Genomic DNA, 22,386 nt, shown 5'->3' with positions numbered 1-22,386 from the left:
AACATGTTTGGAGAAGAGAGATCTATGCTTTTATCTCAATAAAAAAAACTTTTGCACAGGAAAAGAGAAAGTTTGAACAAAGAAAACTACAAAATTAAACAATATATATAATAATAATTTTCATATTAAAACTGTCCTAATGGAAAATTATCAGGACATTCTTTATTAGTTTTAAGATATATTTAGGTTTATATGAGTCGCAATATGATTCACTTTACTCTTTTATGGTTTTAATATTTTAATAGACTTGTACAAACCTCAAGTGCGTTATTAAATTTTAATTTTTAAATAATAAAGATTTTGATAGAGAAAATCCATCATATTCATAGGAGACTTACTATATATATAAAGTAGTAATGTATTGGGAAATCTTTAAATATAAACTCTTAAAGCAATTCAAGAGCTAATAATAAAGGTCATGATGGAAAACATCATATATTTTGATAAGAGACTAAGGTGGAAACATGTTAACGTATCAAATGCTAAAGGTGCCACTTTATTTAATGGTTTAATACTAAAACCATAGTTAGGTAAGTGGCAGCCCTTGGTACTTTCCACGCCATTAGATACCTGACATAAAGTGGGAATTAGATTCCTTAAAAATCAAAACTACATAGATATATGCAATGAGTCTCTCATTAATATGTGTTAATGGATTTTCCATTAGGATCTTATTTATCATCCTTTAAATCTCTTCAATGTCTGAGATTTTAAAAATGTATTTAGAATTTTATATAAATTTATTAAAATACTAAAATCCTAAGAAGGTAAAGTAAACACTGTCAGGACACATATAAATCCCAAATGCATCTTTAAGTATTAGCCCTTGATAATATCCAATGGCTGATAAATGAAATCTTGATAAAAAAACTATCAGGACATCATGATGAGAGACTGACTATATATTAACAAGCTTTGAATGGGATTAGAATTATAGACGATGGTGATATGGATTTTTTACAATGATAAGGATTCAATTTTACACATGGCAATACCAATTGGCTATCTGCACCAATATGGATTGGTTTTCTGGGGAGGGAAAAAACAATTGCCATAATCATTTTTTCAAGACTTCTTTATCTTATGGGTGAGGTAGAGTCTTTTCTTCCAACAATATATTTTGTTCAAAATGAAGGGGAAGCAAAATAAACAAACAAAAAAGGAAAAGAAAAAATATAGATAACATGTAACACCTTGCTGACACTAATGTCCTATTCTCTATCCTCCAATATTATCTCTAATTTGGCCACTGTATTCCAAATGGTATGTGATTTTTGTTCAAACTTTCCTATGAGCCAGCCATTTTAGGATTGCTGGCATTAGAATATGCTTAACTCTAGAGTTCCTTTGAATCTTGAAACTAACTACAAGTAGCCTTTCCCAGTAAAGTAGTTTGTCAATGCCTGCACCCAGCCACTTTTACCCTCGTAGTATCACACTATTTCACCTCTGATTCTTGACCCCCTTGGGGTCCCATATTCTCGCTGACACACTTTTGGTTGGGTGCAGGCTTTGTTACCATTTGTAACGCCGTCTCTAATTGGTGTTCCATTCTCTCTCCTAGGACATTGTCTCCAATTTTTTGCTTAGACTTGTCAAGGGATCATCCATTTTAGAAGTTCTCTCATTAGAGCACGCTGAACTAAATAATTCTTTCAAACGCTGAAGCCAGTTACTCTTAAAGTGCTAAGTGGTTCTTCATTCTCCAATAGTAATGTTATATGCTTTTAGAAAGTTATGTAACTACCTTAAAATACCAAAATTTATATTTCCTTTCAGACACTTTATAACTTGTGACGCACATTTTTAATTGTTCTATTAACAAAGACTCACTCTAAATAGCCATGCAAGCATTATAGACCTGATAAATTTAATCTACCCAAAAAGGTCTGTTAAAATTTTGTATAATCCAAATTTGCTTTGTCATTTAATCCCTTCAAAACATATGCAAATTTTCTTTGTTATAAAGAATATATAAAAATTTTAAAAAGTTAATTTAATTTAGCCTTCCAATGATAAATGACTTTTTTTTTCTTTTACCTTTGTAAAATGAACTTATTTTTTTTCATATTTCTAAAAACATAATAAATTAAGAAAAAAGAATCCATACGTGTTTAAATAATAAACTGAATTATTTTTAAAATTATAATACTTGCATAATTAGAAAATTATCCTTTTTAATTGGTCTAATGGATCTATCATTCTTTATGGTGCTTCACACATCGGGTCTTAATAAATTTTACCTACATAGCTATTATATCATATGATAATGTTAATCTAAATCCATATATTATCATGCGGATTCATATTATACAAGACTTTGTTAAGTGTAGATTGTATACATAATCTTTGAGATGAATAATATTAATATATATATATATTTACTTTGTATGAGTTGCTCTTTTTACAGTACCAAAGACTCTTTATACAGTCCCCATTTAAATAGGTTTAGCAAAATATATTTTTGTCATTGGTATTTTGAAACCTTCATATTAATTTTATTTTTATTTTTAATATCTTTTAGCATGGTGGCTAATCACTTATTAGCATTGGTCAACGTCATGCACAAGGATGATCATCACTTTTTTTTAGTTCAAAATTTTTCTTTTATTTATTTTTGTAAAAAACTTCAAATTATTCATTTCGCTTACAAATTACAAGTTCAATTATTAATTAGTTCAAAAATTATATGCTTATCAAAATGACTCTGATAATTTGGCAGCCAAACATGACAAGGTGAATCACACCTTTCACATTCATTGGAGAACCCAAACGGATCCAAACACATAAAATAGAGCATAAATTCTAAAATTGAGACCATAGAACAAAACAAATTTATAAAGACTATCAAAAAAATAACAAAATATAAATTACTTTTTTCTAAGTTTTTTAACCATGAATTCTCTTTCTTGCTAAATGTATTGTTATTGGAAAAATTCAAATAAATTAAGAAAATAATTTCAGAACCTGTATGTATGGTGTTGAATGGTCTGTCCAAGCCTTTGTGTGATACCACAGTGTTCTTAAGATGAATTTCATGCCACTGGTGTAGATGGTTTTGAGATGTTTGTCTCCTAGGATATAATGGACACTTTAGATCTTGGATAAAGCACCGTCAAAACCTTTCACTTGGAACTGTATATACGTAAGCTTTACCACTCTATGCAATCCAATGTTTTTTGCACAATATTTTCCTTTTTGTATTCAAAGAATGCTCAAGAAAAAAGTAACCCACATTGTTTCTCAAAATTCAATTTTGTCAAAAACACATGTACCTTCAAAACCAAATGTTCAAAATTCAAAAGCCCCCATTAACACACATTAAAACCCATTAAAACAAATCATTCAAACCTATTTATTATAAAAATGTTATAATCCATTGTTGGCACAAGTTTAGGCCACCTTGGAATGTCCTCTAAAAATTGGTGTAGTCATTCAACCTCTTCACAACATTTATCTAATGCAATGAACTCAGATTACGACCGCATCTGTTAATGTGAATACATAGCAACTCGTGGATGTTGAATTCCTGATATTTGATATCCAATTTGCATCACTGTAACCTTCTAGTACTGCAGGATATTTGATATGAATCTAGGTTGACTCGCTCCTAAACCCGTATGAAATTAGCCCGGATCAAAATTTAGTTCAGATTCTAGTGGTCATCTTGACCCCTAATCAACTTGTGAGTAGAAACCTTGGTATACGATAAAGACGCCATAATAGGTGTTCAAAGAGAATAAAGAGAATTCTTCTCAAAAATAATTTTTGAATAGTAATCTAAGATGTTTTATTGTTGAAAAATAAGCTCTTAAATAGGCAAAAGTCATAAAACAAAAACCCTAATTCAACTAGGTAAAATTCAACCAACATAGAAACAAATTAGGTAATAGCTGAATTTCCAAGTCCTTTTCTAAACTAATTTGGATTAATTAATTTCTTAATTTTGAAATAGGAATTAATTAATTTACAATCAAAATAATGAAATATCAACCTTCCTTGTTGAAGTGTGGCAATTTTGCCACTTGATGGTGCATGTCACCGGCTAGCATGCACACCTTGGTATCAAATCATTTCCTTTTATGAGTTTATATATTTCTTTTGTATGTTTTAATTTATGCAAGGTATATTTTGATAATGTTTTGTGCCTAAGTTATGTATGCAAAAGTATAGGCAAAATTATGCACAAAAGAGTAGGAATGTTATGCTTGAAATGCCTATGGTGCTGGATTCATAATTTCCAGCAACATAGTTCTACTATTTATCTTATAACTCAGGTTGCAAATAGCGTTTTGGGCTGAAATTTTGAGGGATGTCTACAGACATATATAGAAGACTATGGTTCACATTTCAGGTCCAAATGACATGGGAAAGTCCATTTTCTATTCCAAACAGATTGCTGTATCTGATGGGCCCAGTATGCAGAGTATGGGTCAGTTTTGGAGCTGTTTGGCCCATGATCCGGTTTCAGAACTTTCCTAGCTCTTGGAACAATATTTATTGATGACCAAGGATGCTTCAAACCAAGTTTCATAAGCAGATACAAAGGGGAACTAAGTAGGTGAAGCTAGTTTGGTTGTTTACCCAAACTAGTTAAACAATAGGAACTTAGTTCAAACCATGTGCCACTTTTTACTATATTTGGAATAGACATGTTGCAGCTGGTTTTTGACTCTTTTGTGTATGAAAACTTAGGTGTTGACCATTTTACTTTTTAAATTTCAAATACTTTACTCATTTTGTAAGCTCACATGCTTGACATGTGTGAACTAGTTGTAATTTCAAGCTTATATTGTAAAATGAATGAAATGGCTACACATCCAAGCCTCATTTTTCAAAAGCAACGTGGTCCCCTTCTTCTCATCTCTTCTTCAACACCTTAGAATACTCTAGGAACCCTAAAAACCAGAAAACACCATAACCAAAACCTAAAAACACAACTCACACACAACCATTCCCAAGAGCATCACCAAAAGCTTGCTTGTTGCTAACACTTCAAGCTAGCTTGCTCTTGGTCATAACCTTCTCACCCCAACAAAGTGGTATCAGAGCAAGGCATATTTTTTTGTGAGATTTGTGAGGTTTTTGGGCTGGTTCGTTCCTTGAGAGTGAAGAGATACTTGAAATCACAAATATATTTTCATATTCCTTCATACTAGAAAGCAACATTCACATGGCTTCTTCAAGTTTTTCAACTCCTTCTCCTCCTATCTTCAATGGGGAGAACTACAACATTTGGAGTATCAAGATGCAAGCCTACTTGAAGGCTTATGGTCTTTGGGAGGTCACCATAAATCCCCAAGAACCCGAGCCTTTGAGACAAGGGGCAACGGTCAACCAAATCAAGCACCATGAGGAGGAATTGGCTAAAGGTTTCAAGGCTCTCACCGCCATTCATTCTTGTATTAGTGATACCATTTTCACAAGGATAATGGCATGTGAGAGTGCCAAAGAAGCTTGGGACAAACTTCAAGATGAGTTCCAAGGGAGTGCAAGGACAAGGTAAATGCAAATCCTTAACCTAAGGAGGGAGTTTGAGACCATCAAGATGAAAGACAAAGAAACGGTTAAGGAGTTCACCACAAGGCTTCTTAATGTGGTGAATCAAATTAGGATGCTAGGTGAAAGATTAAGTGACCAAAGGATTGTAGAGAAGGTGTTGGTCTCCTTGCCCGAGAGGTTTGAAGCTAAGATATCTTCATTGGAGGAGTCAAGGAACCTAAATGAAATTTCCTTGACCGAGTTGGTGAATGCCTTGCAAGCTACGGAGCAAAGGAGGAGGATTAGACATGAAGAATCAATGGAGGCTGCATTTGTGTCTAAACAACATCAAAAGACACAAAATCAAAAGAAGAACAAGCTTAAGGTTATAAAGGAGAAAGGTGAAACTAGCAAACCCGAGAGGAAGTCCTATGAACCTTGTCACCATTGCAAGAAGAAAGGTCATCATTCAAGAAGGTGTTGGTGGAGGCCGGATGCATTTTTCCATAAATGCCAACAAAAGGGTCATGTGGAGAGAGTATGCAAGGCTAACAAGAAAGATAAGCAACAAGCAAATGTTGCTAAAGATAATGCAAGTGATAGTGAATCCGAAGAGTTGTTTGTTGCTACTTGTTTTAGTAGCATCAAGAATGATGAAGGATGGATCATTGATAGTGGAGCAACACACCATATGTCTCACAAGCATGAGTGGTTCACAAACTTGGATAGGAGCAGCCACAACAAAGTCAAAATTGGAAATGGAGCCTTGATGGAAGTGAAAGGCAAAGGAGATGTGGTGATACACATCACCAAAGGTATCAAAACTATCCATGATGTTCTCTATATACCTTCTTTATGTGAGAACTTACTTAGTGTAGGTCAAATGCTTGAGAACAAATATGCATTACACTTCTCAAACATGACATGCACTATAGTTGATCCACATGGAAATGAATTAATGTGTGTTGGAATGAAGAACAAGAATTTTAGGTTGAATATGGATGAAAATGGTGCATCGGTTGCATTAAACACCAAAGTTGAGAACATCTCTCAACTTTGGCATAAAAGACTAGGCCATGCTAGCTTTAAGTCATTGGTAGGCACACATGAACTTGTTAGAGACATGCCATTGGTGGAGAAGCAAGAACATGTGTGTGAAGTGTGTCAAAAAGGAAAGCATACTAGGCTAGCATTTCAATCTTGTTCTTGGAGATCAAAGGAGAAGTTAGGACTTATACATTCGGATATTTGTGGTCCTATGAGTGTTCCATCCTTAAATGGCAGCAAGTATTTCATAACTTTCATTGATGATTACTCAAGAATGTGTTGGGTGTATTTCCTTGAAAGAAAATCACAAGCTTTGGAGAAATTTGTAGAATTTATGAAGTTAGTGCAAAATCAATCCGGTTGCACTATAAAGGTGTTAAGGACGGACAATGGTGGGAATACACAAGTGAGGCTTTCAAACAACTTTGTAAGGATCATGGTATAATTCATCAATTCACTACACCATACACACCACAACAAAATGGTGTATGTGAAAGGAAGAACCGTACCATCATGGAGATGGCTAGATGTTTGTTGTTTGAAAGTGGCTTGCCAAAGAAGTTTTGGGCCGAAGGAGTTAATACATCCATCTACATCCAAAATAGGCTTTACTCCAAGTCTTTGAGGAGTAAAACCCCATTTGAGCTTTGGTTTGGATAAAGCCTTCTCTTGATCATCTAAGGGTATTTGGAAGCATTTGTTACATCCTAGTACCACAAGAGAAGAGAGGAAAGCTTGATGAAAGGTCACAAGTTGGTGTCTTGGTTGGCTATAGTGATGTGACCAAGGGATATAGAGTGTATAACTTGGAAACCAAGAAACTTGTGATAAGTAGAGATGTGAAAGTTGATGAGGAAGCTAAATGGGTTTGTGGTAATGAGGAGTTGGCTAGTATGGATGAGGACAATCGGCTTGAAGCTCATGATAATGATGAGGAACAAGGAAATGATGAAGGTGCTGCCCATGATGATGAATATGATGAGAATGAGCTAGAAATCTCCATAGGGGCTGATTTGGAGATTGGTGATGGTGTGAGAGGCACAAGACCTCTTAATGAGATTTATGAAAGGTGTAATGTGGCATTGAGTGATCCAATCAATGTCCATGAGGCTATGGCAAGAAAAGAGTGGAGACAAGCCATGCAAGATGAAATCGATGTGATAAACAAGAATGACACTTGGAGCTTGGTAACAAAACCGAAGGGAAAGAATGCTATTGGGGTGAAGTGGATCTTTAGGACCAAGTACAATCCAGATGGGTCCATAAATAAGCACAAGGCAAGGCTTGTTGTCAAAGGATATGCACAACAAGCCGGTGTGGATTATGGAGAGACTTTTGCACCGGTTGCAAGGATGGAAACCATAAGACTTCTTCTTGCAATTTCGGCACAAAAGTCTTGGAAAGTATATCACCTTGATGTGAAGTCAGCCTTCTTGAATGGAATATTGAAGGAGGAGGTCTATGTTGTGCAACCCGAAGGTTTTGTGAAGAAAGGAAGTGAAGAGAAGGTATACAAGCTACACAAGGCCTTGTATGGCCTTAAACAAGCCCCTAGGGCATGGTATGCCAAGATAGATGGTTTTTTGACAAAGCATGGATTTAGGAGGAGTCCTAATGAGCCTACATTGTATATTAGGACTCATGGTTGCATGGTGTTGGTGTCTCTTTATGTTGATGACCTCCTAGTGACCGGTGGTAATGAGAAAGAAGTGAGCAATTTCAAAAGTGAGCTAGAATTGAACTTTGAGATGTCTAGCCTTGGAGAGATGAAATACTTTCTTGGAATTGAAGTTGTCCAATCATCCAAGGGCATCTTCATATCTCAAGAAAGCTATGTGAAGGAGTTGCTCAAGAAGTTTGACATGGAAGATTGTAATAGCGTTGCCACACCTATGAATGAAGGCACCAAGTTGGTGAAGGATGATGATTCTCCAAAGGTAAAACCTTCCATCTATAGAAGTTTAATTGGTAGCCTTTTATATGTATGCTCTACTAGACCGGATATCATGTTTAGTGTGGCTGTTTTGTCAAGATTTATGCATAGTCCATCACAAAATCATCTTAGTTGTGCAAAAAGAATCCTAAGGTATTTGAAAGGTACTAGTGATTTTGGTATATGGTACAAGGATGGCATGAATGAAGCTTTGCTTGGTTATAGTGATAGTGATTGGGCTGGTTCTTTGGATGATAGCAAGAGCACATCGGGCTACATTTACACTCTTGGAAATGGTCCTTTCTCATGGAATTCCAAGAAGCAACAAACCGTTGCACAAAGCACCGTGGAAACCGAGTATATTGCTTGCTCAAGTTGTGCTAATCAAGGTGTTTGGCTTAGGAAATTATTGGAGGACTTGAGCTTGAAGCAAGAGGAAGCCACCGTAATATTGTGTGACAATAATTCAGCAATAGCAATTGCTCAAAATCCAGTCCGACATGGGAGGACCAAGCACATACCGGTCAAGTATCATTCCTTAAGGGAATTTGAAGCAAGTGGTGAAGTGAAGTTGGAGTATGTGACTTCCGAGGAGAACTTGGCGGATATCTTCACCAAGCCATTGGGAAAGAAGAGATTTGAGATATTGAGAGGACTTCTCAATGTCTCATACAAAATTGCCAAGGAGGAGTGTTGAAGTGTGGCAATTTTGCCACTTGATGGTGCATGTCACCGGCTAGCATGCACACCTTGGTATCAAATCATTTCCTTTTATGAGTTTATATTTTTTTTTTGTATGTTTTAATTTATGCAAGGTATATTTTGATAATGTTTTGTGCCTAAGTTATGTATGCAAAAGTATAGGCAAAATTATGCACAAAAGAGTAGGAATGTTATGCTTGAAATGCCTATGGTGCTGGATTCATAATTTCCAGCAACATAGTTCTACTATTTATCTTATATCTCAGGTTGCAAATAGCGTTTTAGGCTGAAATTTTGAGGGATGTCTATAGACATATATAGAAGACTATGGTTCAACTTTCAGGTCCAAATGACATGGGAAAGTCCATTTTCTATTCCAAACAGATTGCTGTATCTGATGGGCCCAATATGCAGAGTATGGGTCAGTTTTGGAGCTGTTTGGCCCATGATCCGGTTCTAGAACTTTCCTAGCTCTTGGAACAATATTTATTGATGACCAAGGATGCTTCAAACCAAGTTTCATAAGCAGATACAAAGGGGAACTAAGTAGGTGAAGCTAGTTTGGTTGTTTACCCAAACTAGTTAAACAATAGGAACTTAGTTCAAACCATGTGCCACTTTTTACTATATTTGGAATAGACAGGTTGCAGCTGGTTTTTGACTCTTTTGTGTATGAAAAGTTAGGTGTTGACCATTTTACTTTTTAAATTTCAAATACTTTACTCATTTTGTAAGCTCACATGCTTGGCATGTGTGAACTAGTTGTAATTTCAAGCTTATATTGTAAAATGAATGAAATGGCTACACATCCAAGCCTCATTTTTCAAAAGCAACGTGGTCCCCTTCTTCTCATCTCCTCTTCAACACCTTAGAATACTCTAGGAACCCTAAAAACCAGAAAACACCATAACCAAAACCTAAAAACACAACTCACACACAACCATTCCCAAGAGCATCACCAAAAGCTTGCTTGTTGCTAACACTTCAAGCTAGCTTGCTCTTGGTCATAACCTTCTCACCCCAACATTCCTCAATTAATTTTTCTAGCAAATAATTAAATAAAAACCAAAATAAATGACTATTTCCTAAAACAAAAAGTAAAATTTCAGATTAGGAAACTAGTTGACTAGTTTTCTAACCAAGCTATGTTTGTCCAATCACCAGCTAGTTTAGGCTCAAAATCAGTTTCAATATGCCATGTAGGATGCTAAATAGGATTATAACTGGTTCCCACACATTTCCTTCATTGGAATGGTCAAAGCTTGCTTGGATTACAAGACACCACCTTCTCAGTGCCAAAACTATGCAATTCGGCCAAATTGAAAGTGTATGCACAAATGATGAATTGAAATGCCTTTTCTTCTATGTTGATATGATTCCATGGCCTCTTTGTGAGTTTAGACATGTTCATATGCTAACAAATTAATTCCTTGCTGCCTGTGTCCACAGATGCACCAAGACAGCTTTCCGGGTCCATTTCTGCCCTCACAACTTGGACTCATAAAACGAACTTTAAATCTTCAGGTATTATCATGCCCTATTGACATTTAATAACACCTTGTATACAACTAACCTGATTTTCCTTAAATCTATTAGCTTGTGCCCTTGTGATTGGTCCCATCTTCAATTGTATAGGATCAGCACCTCAACGAGTCGTAGTTTGTATGGGTACAAGCGGATTCTCATCATTCCCTTCCTCTTGAAAAGGATTTACCCTCAAATAAAAATCATCACCTACAACAAATGGAGATAAGTCAATAAGATTAAATGTAGCACTCACATTATACTCACTAGTAAGTCAAGCTTATAGGCATTTTTATTAACCCTGGTCCATCTGATTAAAGCATAAGCTTTGACTTTCGTTGTTCCGGAAATCTCTCCTTTCTTAGGTACAACCAAACCCAATCTCTGGGTTTAAATACAACCTTAATCCAGCATTGGTTTGCAATCTTGGCATGTTGCTTAGTTCTCCTCTTAATGTTTTCTTTTGTCTTCTTATGAATCAGCTTAACAAAATCAACCTTTTTTTTTCCCCCCCATCTAGATTAGCACATTCACTTAAAGGCAAAGGTATTAAATCTAATGGAGTTAAAGTATTAAAACCACAAACAATTTCAAATGGAGAATATTTAGTAGTTGAATCCATACATCTATTATAAGCAAACTCCACATAAACATTCCTTCCAAGTTCTCAAATTCCTATTAATTAATGCTCTCAACAATGCAAATAAAGTTCTATTCACTACTTTAGTTTGACCATCAATTTGTGGATGGCACGTAGTTGAAAATAAAAGTTTATTCCCTAGATTAGCCTACAGATTTTTTCATAAGTAACTCAAGAACTTAGCATCCCTATCCAAAATAATAGTTCAAAGCATACCATGAAGTCTCACCACTTCCTTAAAGAATAAGTTAGCTACATAAGATGCATCGTTAGATTTATTATATGCAATAAAATGTGCCATCTTACAAAACCTATCTACAACCACAAAAATTGAATCTTTTCTAGTCCTAGACCTAGGTAAACTAAGAACAAAATCCATAGATAAATCAACCAATGGATGAGAAGGAATTGGCAATGGCATGTACAAGCCGTGCAGTTTCAATTTGGATTAGGACTTCCTACACTTTAGGCACCTTTCACGTATCCTCTCCACATCTCTCCTCATACTCTGCTAATAAAAATGTTCTTGCAATATGGATAAGGTTTTTACGACACCAAAGTGTCCCATTAAGCCCCCACCATGACCTTCCCTAACAAGTAATCTCTAATGCTACAGTTGGGTATACAAAGTTGATTTTCCCAAAACAAGTACACCTCAAAGATATAAAATATATTATAACCATGTTTAACAAAATTTTTAAATATTTCACCAAAGTCACTATTATGCTTATAAAGTTCTTTTAATTGTTCAAAACCAAGCAATTTAGCATCTAAGGTTGAAAATAAAACATACTTTCGCGTTAAAGCATCGACAACCACATTTTCCTTACCTTTCTTATTTAAGATGACATAAAGAAAAGTCTTGATGAATTCAATCCACCTTCCATGCCTTCAGTTAAGCTTCCCTTGGCCTTTAATGTGCTTTAAAGATTCATGATCCGTGTGAATCATTAACTCCTTTGACATTAAATAATATTGCCATGTCTCCAAAGCTTGGACTGATGCATACATCTCTTTGTCATAAGTTGGATACTTCGATGCTGCTCCATTCAACTTCTCACTAAAATAGGCTATAGGTCTTTCTTCTTGCATCAATACAGCTCCAATACCTACACCTGAAGCATCACATTCAATTTCAAAAGTTTTAGAAAAATTTGGTAAAACCAATAAAGGAGCATTAGTTAATTTTTATTTTCAATAAATTAAAAGATTTCTCTTGTAATTTTGGTCAAAGGTGTTGCGATGGTGCTAAAATCCTTGATAAATATTTGATAAAAGCTATCCAAACCATGAAAACTCCTTACCTAGGTAATTGATGTAGGTTTCAGCGACTCTTGTATAGCTTTGACCTTGGATTGGTCAACTTTAATCCATGTAGCACTTACAACAAATCCTAGAAATACAAGCTCAATTTGGCAAAAATCACACTTTTTAATGTCAGCAAACAATCTCGCTTCTCTAACTACTTTTAAAACTAACCTAAGGTACCTACATGATCATCTAAATTTCTACTATACACAAGAATATCATCAAACTAAACAACCACAAATTTTCTAATGAATGGATGCATGACATAGTTCATTAATCTTATAAAAGTGCTAGGTGCATTAGTTAAACCAAAAGGCATTACTAACCATTCATACAAACCATACTTAGTCTTAGATGTCGTTTTCCATTCATCCCCTTCTTTCATCCTAATTTGATGATACCCACTCCTAAGATCAATCTTTGAAAACATGTATACACCATGTAATTCATCAACATATCATCTACTCTAGGAATAGGATACCTATACTTAATGGTTATATTATTAATAACCCTACAATCTACACACATACATCATGAACCGTCTTTCATAGATACTAATAAAACAGGGACAGCACATGGGCTCATACTTTATCTAATGTATCCTTTTTCAAGGAATTCACTTACTTGGCTTTGTAGCTCCTTTGTATCCTCAGGGTTACTTCTATATACAGGCCTATTAGGAATTGCAGCTCCAGGAATAAAATCAATTTGATGTTTAATCCCACAAATAAGTGGTAAACCACTAAGAATTTCCTTCGGACAGACATCATCAAATTCTTGCAAAAAAGAAGATATAGAACTTAGCAATGTAAATTCGTCAGGGTTAGCTAGACAATTTAAATAAACATCTTTATGGATCATGACCAGCATTGGTTTAGTACTGAAAAATGCCTCTTTAACCTCACCTAGGCTAAGATAACTTTTTTTCTTTTTCTTCTCTTTCCTCTCTTTTTCGTTATTATTCTTGGCTCCTTCTATATTTCCGTGATTCTTGGCTTTCTCTCTCTTTTTGTCATTCTCGGCCTTCTCTCTCTTTTTATTCTCACTTTTGAGCTTAGAAAATGTACCTTGGTTGTATGGTTCGTCCTTACCCTCTTCTTTGGTAGATGAAGTTGTGGGTGGCATGCTTGTCTTCTCCTTTTGCCATTCAGCCTCTGATACGAACCTAGGACGACCTACTCCCAAACCCATATTATATTAGCCTGAATCTCAATTTAGTTTATGTTCTTATGGAAAAAATCTCAACCCTTAACCAACTTGTGATTAGAAACCTTGGTATAATGAAAACACCACAATAGGTTATGGATGCCTAATTGATAAGTTAAACTAATACACACACTCTCTAATGGTGTTTTAGGTGTTTAAAGAGAACAAAGATAATTCTTTTTCACAAAATAATTTCTTATTATTATTAAAGTTTTTTCTTCCTTAAAATTAAGCCCTTAACTAGGCTAGAGTCACAAAACAATAAACCCTAAAAGTTTAGGTTAAAACTGGCCACCAAAGAGAAAAGGAAATATGTTGGCCGATTCTCACACTACTTTCTTAAACTAGTTTATATTAATTAATTCCTTTGTTTTGAATTAGGAATTAATTAATTTACAATGAAAATAATAAAATAATAACTTTCCTAAGTTTATTTTTCCAGCAAATAAATAAATAAAAACCAAATAAAAGACTAATTTCCTAAAACAAAAAGTGAAAATCAAATTAGGAAACTATTTGACTATCTTTTTAACTAAGTTATCTTTTACCATTCTTTGACCAATTTAAGCTCCAAATCATCTCCATATGCCTTGTAGGATGCCAGATAGGATGATCATTGAGTCTCATATGTTGCCCTTGATTGGAAGAAAGAGAAAATGTCAACTCAGCAATATACGATAAAGCCAGTAAACAATATAGCAAAACCGGCCATGTCTACCCCCTATGCACACAACCCCTTGTTGTTTGCCTTTGGTTCTACCTTAACTTGATTCCATGACCTATTGAAGATATCCATTGAATCCATTAAGTGTTGGATCTATTCTTTGCTGCCCGGAGTCCATATTTGCACTAAAACGGCTATCTGGGTCCGTATCAGCCTCTAACACTTGGATGCTCAAAACAGACTTTGTATCTTCGGGTATTGACAAGCCCTTTTGAGAATTAATTACTCCCTATCTAAAGGCAGTCAGGTTTTCCTTAAATCTCTTGGCTTGAGCTCTAGTGATTGGTCCGGTCTTCATCCGTATCGGGTCAGCACCTCGAGGGTAGTTGGTTGTGCTGGTTCGGGTGGATTCTCATCAACCTCCCTCCTTTGTTGCATTTGTAAGTGATATTTATATACCTCTTTTGGAGTTAACGATCAAGCTTCGACTATAATGTATGGTATCTTTATCAAATTGCCATGGTCTTCTAATCAAAATATGTCTAGCATGCATAGGTACAACATCATACAAAACTACATCCACATAATTATCAACGCTAAATTTTACCTTGGCTTAATTGTTGACCACCCTAATTTCTCCACCACAATATTACTAATAACATTAGCACAACTTCCACTATCAAGAATCATACTACAAATGTTACCTTGAATGTCATATCTAGTATGGAAGATGTTTTCTCTTTACACTTCATCTTCATCCTTGTACATGGTTGAGACTCTCCTTGCCACTAAACTAAGTTCGGCCTTTGAAGCTTTTAAAGTCATGGGTTCATCTTGTTCTTCATGTTTAATTTATTCCTCTTCATGTTCAGTTTCAATATCACGAGTTCTAGATGGTTTAGGATCATATTTACCTTCGGATTTTTGTGCTTGTGCAGGTTCAGGTCTTGTATCTCTTCTTGGTCGAATGGAGCTCTCCCCTTCTAGTTTTGATTTTGGCTTTGATTTAAATGTGAGATTGCTTCTCCAAACACTTGAACTTGATCTCTCGCTACTTGAAACTCCTCCAAATCGTGAGCTAGTACCCCTCCTATTAAATTGGTTCTCAATTTTGATGGCCACATGCAACATCTCTTCCAACTCCACATATTATTGTAATTCCACTTAGTTGGCTATCTCTCAGTTTAAGCCTCCCAAAAACTGTGCCATTGTTGCCTCATGGTCCTCATTTATGCTCAACCTCATCATAAGCATTTCCATCTCCTTATAGTAGTCCTCCATGGTCCTATTTCCTTGTGATAAAGATTGTAGTCTTTGGTATAGCATCCTATGGTAATGGGAAGGCACAAATCTCTTCTTCATGGCACTTTTCATTTGTCACCAAGTGGTTATTAGTTCTTCACCAACTCTCTTTCGGCTACCTTGCTTAGTGCATAATGTCCAAATTCCACAGCGACCAATTTAACCTTTTACGCCTCTGAATAGTTATGGCAATAAAAAATCATCTCCATGCATTCTTCCCATTCTAGGTAAACCTCCGGATCACTTTTGCCTAAAAATGGTGGTATATTAACCTTAATATTTCCAAGGTCATCATATTCATCTAGGGCTTGTCTTCCTCGGTTTTGCCCTTGGAGTGCAAATATATCTTCAAACTCCTCCTCAAGGTTATTTCCAAAATCACCTCCTTTAAATTCCTCCCTTAAATGTCCGCAGCCTCCGCGACCTCAACCACGACTTCCATGTGGTTCATGCCTTGGGTTCTGTCCTCCTTATGAATGTTCAAATCCATCCATCCTTTGATCAAGTTTATCAAAGCGAGCATTCATCCTTTGTAGTTGTTCCAAAACTACCATAATGTTTGTAGGTTCTCCTCCACTTCCCATTGCTCTAGATTCCCCTTTGAATCCTAAGGAATTGTCTTCAAGATTTCTTAGAGACCCTCCTTTTCTTATTCTTGAATCTGTCATGTTAGTAAAAATAATGTAAAAATCCTTACCAAATTCACTCCCTCATGTGTGTCACTCAAACAAGGCCTCGATACTCATGTTTGCACATTAGTTTCGGCTTTTGACCCTCTTTTAAGCTCACACTTTCTTGCCTTTTTTTACTCATAAGAATATCTCAAAGTTCTATTAAAATACACTCAAAATAGCAATTAGATCACAAGTATGTCCTAATTAAACTTATCATTAACAAAACAACAACAATTCAAGCAATTATAGAGTGAATTTTTAACACCTAATTCTCGGCTTTTCTACGCAAAAGAAGGAAAATTAACAAAGGCAATTTTTAGTTCTCATAAAGACGTAAACCAGAATATTAAGGACCAAAATTCAGTGATCAAATTTAGAAAAGGATTCAATCAATTAACAAGAACAAAAAATTGGAATAGGGTATGAGATAGTTGTTAGTTGTAGTTCTCGTAACTTAGGTCTTCGTCTCAAATCCTTTAACTTATTTTAATCCAATTAATTTAGCATTCAATATCCTAATATCTAGAAACCTATATTGAATGAATAGACAGCAACTCCAACAATTCTCAATTGAAATTTCACACCAAACAAACTCAATTTTCAACTTACTCAAACCAGCCTTTTGCATTTTTTTTTTTTTTATATTCTGCCTTTTCTTCATCTTTTTTTTTTTAACCACTAACACAATAGTGTCACACAATCTCCAGCAACACAATCACCACAAAAATGCAAACTCCAATGGCAAAAGTTTTATCAAACCATGTCCAAACTTCCAAGTAAAAACAAATCGCAAAAATTTTAGGTTTATGCAATATGTTCTGAAAACTCCTTTCTCTCTTTTTTTTTTTCTGAATATATGAGTGCAACTAACTAAGATTAAAATAGCAGATAAAAATCAACAATAAACCAAATTACTAAGAACTAATTTGTAAAACAACCAACAAACTAGAATGAAAAAATTCGGCTAACAAAAGGAATCAAATTTGGCTACGAAGAATTTTTTTTTTTAAATAATATGTAGAACATGTATAGATAGAAGCAACCTTAACCTAATGTCAAAATTGCAAAAAAACACAAAAATAAAACAAAGCAAATAAGATAGATCAAACCTAAACAAAATTCAGCTCCCATACCAAATGATACGAACCTAGGTCGACTTGCTCCTAAATCCTTATTAAACTAGCTCTAATTAGGGGTCAAGGTGACCATTAGAATCTGAACTTAATTTTGATCCGAGCTAATGTAATAAGGGTTTAGGAGCGAGTCGACCGAGGTTCGCATCAATATCTTGTATAGTACAGTCCGTAATCACGAGTATATTGTGTTGAAATGTGGTGATCTTGCCACAATGTGCAAGGTAGTTTGGTTACACTTGCACTCTTTGTTTTGCAACATCAAAGACCAAACATTATTTATGTTTATGCATTTTATTTTATCTTGTAATGTTTAAGAACAATATCCTTTTTGTAATGCCCTAAGCTCATTATCTAGCTTAAGGCCTTTTTTGTCTAGTTGCTGGAATTGTATTTCCAGCAACATAAGTCCACGTCCTTGGATGCTGTTTGAATTAGGTTTGTGATTTAGACCTGAATTTTGGATATGATAAATTAGATATGCAGAGGAATCAGCAACAAAAATAATGGCCCAATTTGGAGCTTGGAAGGCTGAGTTAAGCCCAAAACAATCTGACCCTTGTGCAGTTTTGTTGCCCAGAAAACTGGGCAAAACTGCCTCGGGTTTGATTACTTTTGAATAGGTAAATGGACTTTATTTTATCTGGTTTTTGGATAGAACATAGTTTAATATTCAAAAAGTCTTCCCTCCAATTTTCAAGTCAAATGGAGCTGGTTTTCAAATTCAAATGCCTTAGACAAGCTGAACTACCCATTAAATAAGGTTTCTTGCATACCCAGCACATTGATTAGAGTTAGTTGAGGTAGTTTGGCTTGGTTAGTTACTTTTAATGCTTTTGTATTTATTGCTCAATATGGAAGCATGCCTTATTGTCTTTTTGATGTATTTAAAAGTATGAAAATTGTAATGAAAAACGTTGAGAAAGAAAATATTCAAAAAAACAGATTTTGAAAAACAACATTTTTGGCTTTCTCTCTCTCAACTACTACATTTTGGTTTCTTCTTCTTCCCAAAAGCTAACAACCTTCTCAAGAACCCTAAACCTCCATTAAAACCAGAAACAAAACCTTAACAAACCCAAAAAAAAAAAAAAAAAGAAGCAAAATCAAGAACCAAGAACCAACAACAATCATTCTTGACTAACACCTTGAATGATTGTGCTCTAGGGTACAACAACATAAACCTACACCAAATTCCATCATATTGTAAGTACCTTAGTATAAAGATTTCTTTCCAGTGATTTTCATTTGGATTACTCATATATCTGATACGAATCTAGGACGACCTACTCCTAAACCCGTATTATATTAGCCCGGATCTTAATTAAGTTCAAGTTCTAATGGAATTGACCTCAACCCCTAACCAACCTATGGTTAGAAACCTTGATATAATGTAGATGCCACAATAGGGGATGGAAAACCTATTGATAAGTCAAGCTAAAACAACCAATTCTCTAATGGTGTTTTACGTATTCTCAAAGAACAAAAAGATAATTAATCTCACAAGTATTTTCTTAATCAAATCAAAGTTGTTTTCTTATTTTAAAATAAGCCTTTAAATAGGCTTTGAAAAAAACAAAATAAACCCTAAAAACCCTAGGTAAAACTTGCCACACATATAAAGAAACCTAGTTGGCCGATACTATACTTCTTTTACTAATCTAAGTTTGATTAATTAATTCCTTTATATTAAATTAGGAATTAATTAATTTACAATGGAAAGAATAAAATAAAAGCCTTCCTAAAGTTATTTGTCCAGAAAATAAATAAATAAAAACCCAAAAAGAAAGAAAGTCAATCGCAAATTAGGTAACGAGTTGACTTTAACATCTAGGCTGAATTATGTCTTCAATCGAGCTAACTTATATCTGCCTTCTGTCTGAGCTAACTTATGTCTGGTCGAGCTAACTGATGTCTGTTTGAGCTAAGTTATGTCTGGCCAAGCTAACTGATGTCTGTCTGAGCTAAGTTACATCCGATGTCCGAAGTCCTAGATCAGATGTCCGAGGCAAGGGTGTCTGATATAAAATGTCCGATGTATGGGTATCCGATGTATCAGCCTCCACCACTTGGATACTTAAAACAGGTACTTTATCCTTAGGTATGGATAAGCCCTTTTGAGAATGAATTACTCTCTGGATAAAGGCAGCAAGGTTATCCTTAAACCTCTTAGCTTGAGCCCTAGTGATCAGTCCAGTCTTCATCCGTATCGGATTAGTACCCCAGCAAGTTGTCGGTGGTACGAGCTCGGGCGGGTTCACATCATTCCCCTCCTTGTGAAAAGGATTTGTCCTCAAATCAAGTCATCACCTGCAGCAAAAGGAGATAAATCAGCAACATTAAAGGTGGCACTAACGCGATACTTGCCCGGTAAATCAAGTTTGTAGGCATTATCGTTTATCCTCTCCAAAACTTGAAATGGTCCATTGCCCCTCGGCATGAGTTTGGATTTCCTTTGTTCAGGAAACCTTTCTTTCCTTAAATGCAGCCACACCCAATCTTCAGGTTCAAACACCATTGATTTTCGGCCTTGATTAGCCACCTTTGCATATTGCTCAGTCCTCCTCTCAATATTTGCTCTTGTCTTCTCATGAATCTGCTTTACAAAATCAACTTTGTGTTTTCCATTTAGATTAGCACCCTCACTTAAAGGTAAAGGTGTTAAATCTAATGGAGTCAAAGGATTAAAACCATAAACAATTTCAAATGGAGTAAATTTAGTTGCTGAATGTAAAGACCTATTATATGCAAATTCAACATGAGGCAAACATTCTTCCCAAGTTCTTAAATTTCTACTAATTAATGCTCTTAACAATGCAGACAAGGTTCTATTTACCACTTCAGTTTGTCCATCAGTTTGTGGATGACAAGTAGTTGAAAATAAAAGCTTAGTACCTAATTTAGCCCAAAAAGTTTTCCAAAAATAGCTTAAGAACTTAGCATCCCTATCTAAAACAATAGTTCTTGGCATTCCATGCAATCTCACAATTTCCTTGAAAAATAAATTAGCAATATTGGATGCATCATCAGTTTTGTTACATGTAATAAAATGTGCCATCTTAGAAAACCTATCTAGTACAACTGATACGAACCTAGGACGACCTGCTCCTAAACCCGTATTATATTAGCCCGGATCTTAATTAAGTTCAAGTTCTAATGGAATGGACCTCAACCCCTAACCAACCTGTGGTTAGAAACCTTGGTATAATGTAGACACCACAATAGGGGATGGAAAACCTATTGATAAGTCAAGCTAAAACAACCAATTCTCTAATGGTGTTTTAGGTGTTCTCAAAGAACAAAGAGATAATTAATCTCACAAGTATTTTCTTTATCAAATCAAAGTTGTATTCTTATTGAAAAATAAGGCTTTAAATAGGCTACAAAGCCATGAAATAAAACCCTAAAAATAAAGAAAAACCAGCCACCACACATAAAGAAACCTAGTTGGTTGAAACTATACTTCCTTTCCTAATCTAAGTTTGATTAATTAATTCCTTTATATTAAATTAGGAATTAATTAATTTACAATGGAAAGAATAAAATAAAAACCTTCCTAAAGTTATTTTTCCAGAAAATAAATAAATAAAATCCAAAAAGTAATGGTAGTTTCCTAAAACAAATTAAGGGAGTGAAATTAAGAAACTAAAAATGCTAGCCTTTTTGATCAAGTTGACTTTGATCAATCTTTGACCTCTTTGAGCTTCAAATCAGCTTCTAGATTCTTTTTAGGATGCTTAGAATAGGCTTTGTATCTTCAAGTATGGACATGCTCTGTTGAGATTGATTACCCCATGTATAAATACTCCCAGGTTGTCCTTAAATCTCTTAATTTGAGCTCTTGTGATTGGCCTAGTCTTCATCCGTGTCGAGTCAGCACCCCAGCAGGTTATCGGTGGAGCGGGCTCGGGCGGAATCACATCAACAACAAATATTGAATCCTTACCTGTCCTTGACCTAGGCAACCCAAGCATAAAATCCATAGACAAATGTACACAAGGATAGGTAGGAATCGGCAAAGGCTTATACAATCCATGCGGCTTCAATGTTGATTTTGTTTTTCGGCGCTTCAAACATCTTTCACAAATTCTCTCAACATCTCTCCTCATGTTAGGACAATAAAAATGTTCTTGCAGCAAGGATAAAGTTTTTAAAACACCAAAATGACCCATTAAACCATCCACGTGTCCTTCCCGAACCAATAATTCGCTAATACTTCGGAATAATGCATCGGCAACCACATTTTCTTTACTTTTTTTGTAGCGGATCACATATGGAAAGGTTTCAATAAATTCAATCCACTTGGCATGCCTTCGGTTGAGCTTTCCTTGACCCTTGATATGCTTCAAAGAATCATGATCCGTATGAATCACAAACTCCTTTGGCATGAGATAATGGTGCCACATCTCCAAAGCCCTTACCAAAGCATACATCTCCTTGTCATAAGTCGGATAGTTTAGGGCAGCTCCATTTAATTTTTCACTAAAGTAGGCTATGGGTCTTCCTTCTTGCATTAAGACAACTCCAATACCTACACCCGAAGCATCACACTCAATTTCAAAAGTCTTAGAAAAATTTGGCAAAACTAACAAAGGTGCATTACACAATTTTTCTTTCAACAAATTAAAAGATTTTTCTTGTACTTCCCCCCATTTAAAGCCGACATTCTTCTTGATAACTTCATTCAATGGTGCTGCTATGGTACTAAAATCCTTGATAAATCTTTTATAAAAGCTTGCCAAGCCATGAAAGCTCCTCACTTGGGTGATAGA

Source organism: Ziziphus jujuba, chromosome 1 (assembly GCF_031755915.1).
Source record: "Ziziphus jujuba cultivar Dongzao chromosome 1, ASM3175591v1".
NCBI lineage: Eukaryota > Viridiplantae > Streptophyta > Magnoliopsida > Rosales > Rhamnaceae > Ziziphus > Ziziphus jujuba.
The sequence above is the reverse complement of the archived record's forward strand: the minus strand, read 5'-3'. Positions refer to the sequence as shown.